The sequence below is a fragment of the Camelina sativa genome, chromosome 9 (genome assembly GCF_000633955.1).
Source record: "Camelina sativa cultivar DH55 chromosome 9, Cs, whole genome shotgun sequence".
In the NCBI taxonomy this organism is placed as follows: domain Eukaryota; kingdom Viridiplantae; phylum Streptophyta; class Magnoliopsida; order Brassicales; family Brassicaceae; genus Camelina; species Camelina sativa.
Genome location: NC_025693.1, coordinates 10338194 through 10347057, shown reverse-complemented (window position 1 = coordinate 10347057; position 8864 = coordinate 10338194). Strand labels below are relative to the sequence as shown.

At 37.5% G+C, this 8864-nt stretch overlaps 1 long non-coding RNA gene across 1 annotated transcript; it reads right to left on the bottom strand.

Annotated features, from left to right (window-relative positions):
* Positions 4249 to 4593, bottom strand: LOC109126618. Its single transcript, XR_002033482.1, has 3 exons — positions 4575 to 4593; positions 4406 to 4463; positions 4249 to 4307 (listed from the first exon to the last, which is right to left on the bottom strand). It is a non-coding gene; the product is annotated as an uncharacterized LOC109126618 (long non-coding RNA).

Here is an 8864-nt window from a genome sequence, read left to right as displayed (position 1 = left end):
GGCTGCCGCCCCTCCGCCACCACTGGTGGCACTACCTGAGCCTGAGCCGGCACCACAGGTGGTAACCGCTCCAACAACTGTGCTAGCATAGCCACAACGTCAGTACCAAGGACTCCACCCGCTGGGACTCCCACACCCGGGACCCTAGCATCACCGGCCACTGGAGCATCAACACCGCCCCCTCCTGCCACACTCACGGAATCCCCTGGAACATCCTGTGACTCGCCAACACCCTCAGCTGTCACGCTCTGGTCTTCGGTCTCACTAACCACTGGGGCTCTGCCCCTACCACGACCACGTCCGCGACCACGTCCGCGTCCACGACCTCGACCAGTCACAGCATCCTCTCTAACCATCTGCACTACCATGAACAGAAGGCTAAGCAAACAATTTCTAATATAACACAGAAACATAAACTCACCGTGGAATCACACACTCGGCTCGAAGAGGATGTTCTAGGACTCCATGCCACACACAATTGACTAACTCACATAATCAATCAAGACATGCAATCCCAAACATCTACAACAGAAACCTAGTGAACCCAAACCTAGAACCGTAAGGGCTCTGATACCAAAATGAAACGACCGACCTTTTTTTTTTTTTAAAAAATAAATAATAAATAATAATCTAATTAAATAGCTACAACTAGTGGTCCCATACCCACTAGCCACCTAACCACAATCACAATCAACAGCGGAAATAACAACACCAACATAATATCCAATAATACTCCAATAAAAACCAATAACCATAATCATCAACAATAATCAATCCAAACAACAAGAAACAAGGAACCAGCAACCTAGCAATGTTTCTAATGACCCAACTCTAGCAACCTAGCAATGCCAGACAACATCCAATCGAGTCCCTAGAACATCCTCCTCTTCATTGCCTTGATTCCACGATCACACTTTGCCTTTACCTGCACCACAAACACAAATTGAGATGCATGAGTATTTCATAAACACTCAGTGAGGCAATCCTCCCATCTACTGGGCTATACACGCAAGCAATAAGATCTCTACATGCCACAAAAAACAACCAATAAAACAAACCAGGCAATATACAAAGCATGCGGCGTCCATCGTAACTGAACAAGGGGTGTCGACCGACACCAGATGGTGTCGATCGATACTGAACATCTGGTGTCGACCGACACCAAACTGGTGTCGACCGACACCCTGCCCGACACTCCCGGAAACCCTAGTTTGCATCGACCGACACCTCCACATGGCATCGTTCGACACTCGCTAAAGTCCCGAGCCGTCCTCGCGTTGGTGTCGACCGACACCCCAACTGGTGTCGACCGACACCGATGCCGAGCAGCGATTTCCCCTCGATCAGAAACTCCAAATCTCGCCTCCAAGCTTCTCCAATCCGCTCCTTGCACTCCCAGAAGCCAAACCCAGCCCAGACAGCAACGAAATATCATAGAGAACTCAAAGAAACAACCACATAAGCACCAAATCACATAGAATCTAGAGATCTTAGCTTAGATAAGCCATGGTCATGCACTCACCTCTTTGCAGGAAGTTTCTGACCAATAAGGACGAATTCCCTCACTCCTAGCAAGCTTTTAACACCTTCCCAGCCTTAGATCTCCCAAGAACAGCAAGAAAATCTCACAAAAACTCCCAGGAACTCAAGAACAAAGCTTTCCTCCTCTTTCTCTCTGTTTTTGACAAAAGCGGCCAAGAGAGGAGAAAAACTCGAGCTCCCTCCTTAAAAACCCGAGCTAGGGTTTTCCCTAAACCAACACGGCAAACCGGACAATTAAAATTGAACCGACCAAACCGGCCACAACTGGTGTCGATCGATGCCTCACTAGAAGGTGTCGATCGACACCCTTACCAAAATACCAAAAATTGGTTTGCGGGTGTTACACTGATCACTAACCCTAACCTTGATCACACTCGATCTGGGTTAGCTATCATGTTGATCTAAAATTTATGGTGAAGCGATAACAACTTGATAAAAGCAAACCAAATATAAATTTATGTTATAAATGCTATATCAAATATATATATATATATATATATATATATCTACCAATAAAATTCTTTACATACATGTATGTTTGAATCCCTTACATTGAAGTAAAATATACAATATCAAATAGTTAAATATAAACTCTAGATATAAGGGATGTGACCCATTTACTGTCCCAAAATAACATACAATCTTTCTTTTACTATTTTTTTAATGTAATTATCTTTATTGATAACATAAACCAATCTGATCATTCTTTTGTCTAAACCGAATTAAAGACAAATCAAATACAAAATTGGTAGAGTTCGGCTATTGAATGTTGATAAAATAATTCTAAAAAAAAATATATTTACAAACATAACTTCATATATACGTAATATATTATAAACATGTTAGCAAACTTAGTTTATGAAATCAATCTCGCACGTACGTGTGGGTACAAATCTAGTTTAAATTTAAAAGATGTTATAGTTGCCAATTCAAAAACAAAAAATCTAGCAAATTATGAGTAAAGTTTACAATTTTTTAATCCATTTCTGTTTTTGCACTCGTAACAATTGCCACTGACACCCTCTACACCACATTCGTGAACCCCAAGTACTTTAAAAATTGTTAAATTCCTAAATATGTATGAGACGTTTCTGAAACCAAATCCCAACATCATCAACCCTACCTGTTGTTATTAGAAAACGTTATGGAAGCATCTCAAGCGGTCAAAACAGGGTGGTTATCCGCTTTTCCCTTATTTATATCACATTTTTTATAAAGATAATTACATTTTAATAGTTAAGAACATATAAAATCTAATTACATTAACTTCTAATTTAATAGTTAAGAACTAAGAAGACATAAAGTATATGAACTTTTGTGCACTCTTAGGGGTTGGATTTGTGTCCACTTAAATATATCCAATTTTCACCTTTTAAAATATTTTTATATTCCATATTCTTCTAGATTTTTTTTTCTATAAAAAGTTTTAGAACGTGATATGTCATAATATGCTATAACCATCGTTTCATTATTTTATTTTATTTTGACCAAATATGCACTGTCCAAAACGTTTTGAGAAAAACTAAATAAATAAATTGTATAAACAAATACCGCCAAAATAGAATCGAGAAGAAACAAAAACTAAAATTGCTATATATATATATTATATCGGGGACCCCTCAAAGCCGCCATTGACACTAGATATCAAATTGAGATGAAATTTGTCATAATTCATTGATACTATCATATATATATACTAGGAAAAATCTCACGCGCGTTGTGTGGGTTATATTAATATATTAATTATATATATACATATATAAATATAGTTATTTCTATTAAATCTTTTATTAAGAGTAATAGATTTTATATGTTCCAAGATAAAATACACATAAACTTTTAAATATGTAATATCAGAAAAAATTATTTATTAAATTTAATAAAAATGTATGGTCAAATATTTACGCATAGACTTTCTTGGGAATCATAGTATCTGCAAATGTTAAATTTTTAAGAAAATTGAAATAATAAGAGATTTAGGAGAAGGAAATTAGGAAGTAAGTATGATGTAAGAACTGAAAATGCAATATAGATGTTGACGTAAAGACGTCTGGTAGCTAAAAATTAGGGGTTGAAGTAAATATTTTATTTAACAGACATAGGAGGGAATCATGGTTTCGGGTATTTATTTATTTTGATATGGAATTCAAATTTCGAAACTGCTAACTTATGTTCGTATAGTAATTAGTAGAGGGGTTTGGGATATTTTATGTTGGGAAGCAAATATTTTAGCGATTGTTTTGGTAAGAATTGAGTGTTCACAACAGAAAATTTACTGAGATGCTACATATATTTGAGATTCTAATGTACCTCTCCTGCAAGTTAAATAAACTTTTAACCTTCATCAGGGCCATAACCTGAATCTCCTAAGGCCAACATCTTAGGAGCGAAGAATGCCAATTCATCTATCAGAATATAATAGAGAAAGAAACAATGTACCCACAAAGTTGTCGAGAAAGAAAATCCAACAGGCCATATGAGAAAGTGAACAGGGAAAACCTAAGCAGCAAAGGAAAATAGTGGTGGCAGATCTCATTATCTCATAATTCTATAACTCTAGATGTATGTTTCTTTTTTCATCATTCAAGTTAGGCTGTTTGTAGTCACTGACAGCTGCTGTAGAGGAGAAGAAAGTATCTGATCCACCCTAAAGAGTCATTATATAAAATTCACATATAAAGTGAAAAAACTTAAAATTACCTGTGATAAGAACCACTGGAAATGCAATGCTTCCTCCATTCAAGTTTTGAGGTTGGAGAGACAGTCTGTAGTCAATGACAGCTGCAGAGGAGAAGAAAGCATCATAACAACACTAAGAGTCATTATCGAAAAGGAAAATCTTATATATTAAGTGAAAAATTACCTGTGACAAACCTCTGTTTTTGTTATCCCAAGTGCTACTGCAGCAACCATCAAATCAGCTGAAACGAGAAAGAGAGAACAACATTAGAAGCAGGGTTAGTAGTATAACTTGGTAAATCTCAAAAATCCAAGTAAAAAAGAACAAAGAGAGGAGAACAGAGTTAGCTTACCTTAGTCAGTCTTCATTCTTCCACCCGACCTGCACAACATATACAGAATTAGATTAAAACCATATTAGTTAATTTTACAGGTCTGAATCAAACAACGACTTTAAAGATAAATCCTGAAAAAAAAGAACCATAGAATTTTTAAAACATGTACTTGGCCGTCGGTCAAACCAGAAGAAGAGACACCAACTACGGAAACAAAACAACCAACGTTCTCCGATCCTCACCGGGCACCAAAATCCTCCTGAGTTAGAAGACAAAGACAAGACAAGAGAAGATGTCTTACCTTAACATTAAAAAAAAAATAAACCCTAGGATTTGTATACCTTAACTTGCTCGTTCGAATATGAAGCGCCCGAGGAAACCCAAATTCATCAATTAGAAGACGAAAAGAGAAGAGACACTGAGTGAGTCAGTGTACGTTTTATCAAATTATTCTCTAATTATAATGAAAACAACAAAATCAAACATGAAATTGAACTAACACACACGATGGACTGGGGAAGAAGCAGATATTTACCGTTTTTTAACAGCAACACCACCTCGTTTCTTCTCTGAGTTAAACGGAAAAGCATAAAGGATAGAAGACCTGCGACCTGGTTGTCTCGAAATTCATTCCCAGCTGAAGGAGAGAAAACATACGAATTATTCTCCCACTCATTATGAGAAAGTGAGACAGGAAAAACCTAAGAAACACATAACAAAAAAACAAATGTGGGTCTCCATACCAGAAACCATAAATGGTCTTGCGCTCTAGCAAGTCATCACAATGTCCACTGATGCCTTTCTCTGGTAGTACGTATCTGATCAAATTTGACAATCATTGAGGCTGATGCAACAAAAAAAACATACATACAAAAGTTGGCTAAAGAAGAGAGATTTTTAAAAAATAATCATACATATATAAGCACGTCTTATGAGAGGAAACCTACCGAAGGAAATTTTGTAAGTGTAAGTGTTTATTAGAAATAAATATAACGATTAAAATGTTCCAAATTTGGAATCAGGAAGAATAAAAGCTGTACCTCCTCATCCAGAAGAAGACACTCGACACAAAGAAGAAGATTGTTGCGTTTGAAATCACGGGCATCCCAGAAATGGAGTAGACGAATGAGGATGGTTGGTGTGTCTATAGACTCGGTAATTTTATCGAGCTTGAGATAGGAGAAAATAGGGCTATCTGAAGGAGGATCTTTGGAAGACATTTGTGTTTTTTTAGGTCGGAGGAAGGGTTGTTTGGGTTTTAAATTTCATGAGGGATGAAATCAAATATATATGTAAAAAGGTAAGGCTTTAAATCGGGGTAGTAATTAGTAAGTTATGGTGAAATCGTAACGGATCGCACAATTAAGGGAAGGCAAATAATCAGGAAGGTAATTAGGAAAAGACAACGGTTAGGCGATTTAACCATTAAGTAAAGTCATATAATCAGGGTTCAATTACCTTTTAAGGCAGGAAAATAGTAATGTGATAGAGCTTAGGAAGGTAATTAGGGAGTCACGGTGGTTAGGCCATTTAACCATTAAGGAGAGGCATAAAATCAGGGTAGAATTAGTTTTAATGGGAGGAAACCCTAAGGACATTTCAAATTTAATAGTTTACCAACCTGGCCTGCAGTAAAGAAATAGTTCTATCCAGCGAGTCCAAGCAACCTGCAGTTAAATGGGAGGAAACAGCAATAAGCAGTGCCCAGTAAATTAACAGAGACGCTAAATACATTTGAGATTCTAATGGACCTCTCCTGCAAGTTTCATAAAATTTATAACTTTATCAGGGCCATAACCTGAAACTCCTAAAGCCAACATTCCAAAGAAACCTCCCTGAAGAAGAAGAAGAGAAGAAGAAGAGAAGAAGAAAATAACAAGTCACTAACAAACCTCAGTTTGTTTTTGGTCTATGGAATGAGATGAGTGCGTACCTTCCTCTGGTAGTACGTAGCTCATCAAATTTGACAATCATTGAGGGTGGTTCCATCACAAAAAAAAACATACCAAAGTAAGCTAAAGAAGTCAGATTTTTAAAAACAAATCATACACATATAAGCACGTCTCATGAGAGAAAACCTACACGGTCCATATTGCTTCTTGTTGTAGTGATCCATTGTCAACATTATGAGAAAGCTGTTGAGGAGTAATTCCAAAATCTTCCCAGCCAGACGCAGTTTGGTTCTCACAAACCTGAGAGAAAAAGGGAAGAAGATCATTAGATACATAGCGAACACAGAAGAAGCGATAAACCGGTCTAGGTCTTTCTTTGTCAACTACAGATGACATTTCAGTTTAAGCTTAACAAATCTTTCTCATAGGACACGATGTAGTAAGCTGAAACGACCTATGTCTTTATCTCAATGATCATTTTAGAACAATTAAAAGACCCCTAAATCTGAAACAAATGGTCAATTATTCAAACTAAAAAGGATCCCACGACCATGACCCGACCTTTAAAAAAGAATCAAAACATAAGAATAAATCTATAACCAAATCAGAGAAGTAACCTTGACAGAATTCTACGGGCGTAATCAAAATGGGTATGGCCAGAATCGATTTTAAAACATAACTTAGCCTATCAATACTTGGAGAGGTGAAGGTGAAGTTTGGGCTTCTTTTTTTATCACTTGACGCCATTAAAGAAAGATCCTCACTTTCAGGATTTACCAGTGAGTTACAAACTGCTGCTAGGGAGTTTCAGTTTCCTCATTTCAAGCTTGAGGGCAAGCTAGCTCTCAGTAGGGGAAGTAATGGGGAGGCTGTCACAGGTTTGGAGAATGAGATGTTGTTGTTTCATCATAGTTTTCCATTGTGTTTTTGGACAAGACCGAGACTGGACTATTGTGCAGGACAACCAATAGATGTTATGGTGTCTAAATTCCAATTAAAGCATAGGTAGAGAAATAAGGAACTGCAGCTATTGATTTTACTGTTTCAGGTTCAACATGGTTCACAAACGGGTATTCGTCTTTTACCTTCTTTTGCTGCACAGTTCATGCTACAAGAGAATGTTTTTGTGGAGTCGGTTTTCCACGGCTACACGGTCTTGAAAGCTTATCCAATGGTGTATGGGAAGCTACATTTACAAACTAGACTAGCAATGGATATTCCGGAGCATGCGGTTAGTTTACTAAGGGTTCCTGCATTCAACACACTTTTGCAAGACCATGATGCAACACTAATGACAAAATTTCTCCATGGTAATGAGAGGTTTCAAGTGTTTCACAAGTGGAGAAGTAAAGTACTTAGATTCTGGAGGCGGAATATAAACAAGAATAAGTATCATGTGCTGTTTTCTTCTCTTCAGAAAATGAAAGCTTCACATGTTCTTGTTGTTACGGCAATAGTTTGGCATAGAAAGACACATCTGGGGATTGCAAGACTTCAAGTTTGGCATCGTTAATAACACAAGGTTAGGAAGTTGCAGCCATGTTCAGAACTTATGCTGTGGGATTTGGTCCATTTTCAATCTGGTGAAGGGATCAGTCTAAGTGAGCTTGGTCCAATTCCTTTGTGTTCTTGCCGTGCCTTCTTCTTGTGGCGAGGATGGTCTATTCATGAGAGTTCATGACCTAGGAGAGACTTGCCGCATCCATTTCTTCTTTTCTTAAAGCTTGAGGACAAGCTTGTCTATATGGGGAGAGTATTGATACGATTCATCATTGTACTACTTAACGAAGAAGAAACAAGCTGATGACGTGGAACAGAGTAAAGAGTGAAGGAAAGACTCTGAAAGAAAGAGAGGCTTTGCCGTTGCAGAATGAGTTTAAAAGAGCCTTGGAAGCTCATCTTCTGGATTATGCTTATTGTTGTTGAATGTTCTAGTGATGTGCTAGTGAGAGAGTGATGTGCTCTCTGATGGTTAGTGCGAGAGTGATGTGCTCTCGTCTCTGATCTTTGTTAGGTAAAGAGCTTGTGATGTGCTAGCTTCTTCTATGGTGTGTTCTGGTTAGTTTTATCAATAAAGGAAATAGAGGTTTGTTATCAGTTTGTAAGCGAAATCCGATGAAGAAAGATGGTAATCTCATATAGCATCTATGACTACGCTGTCCAAGAGTTTAGGAAGTGGAATCATGTTGTCCTTTGGACAAGCCTATCGCCTAGATCAGAAGAAGCTTAGGACGTTGATGAGACTATCCATACTCTTTGGTTCTTGATACTAAATGTCCTTTGTTTTAGTGTCCTTTGTGTGTGTTTGAAAACATTGGTTTTTTTCTGGTCCTTCTGTCAAATTATTTTTTCTTCCAAATCAAACACATGAGCAACAATAATATTGGCAAATCTGTAAATTGATTATTTTTTAAGC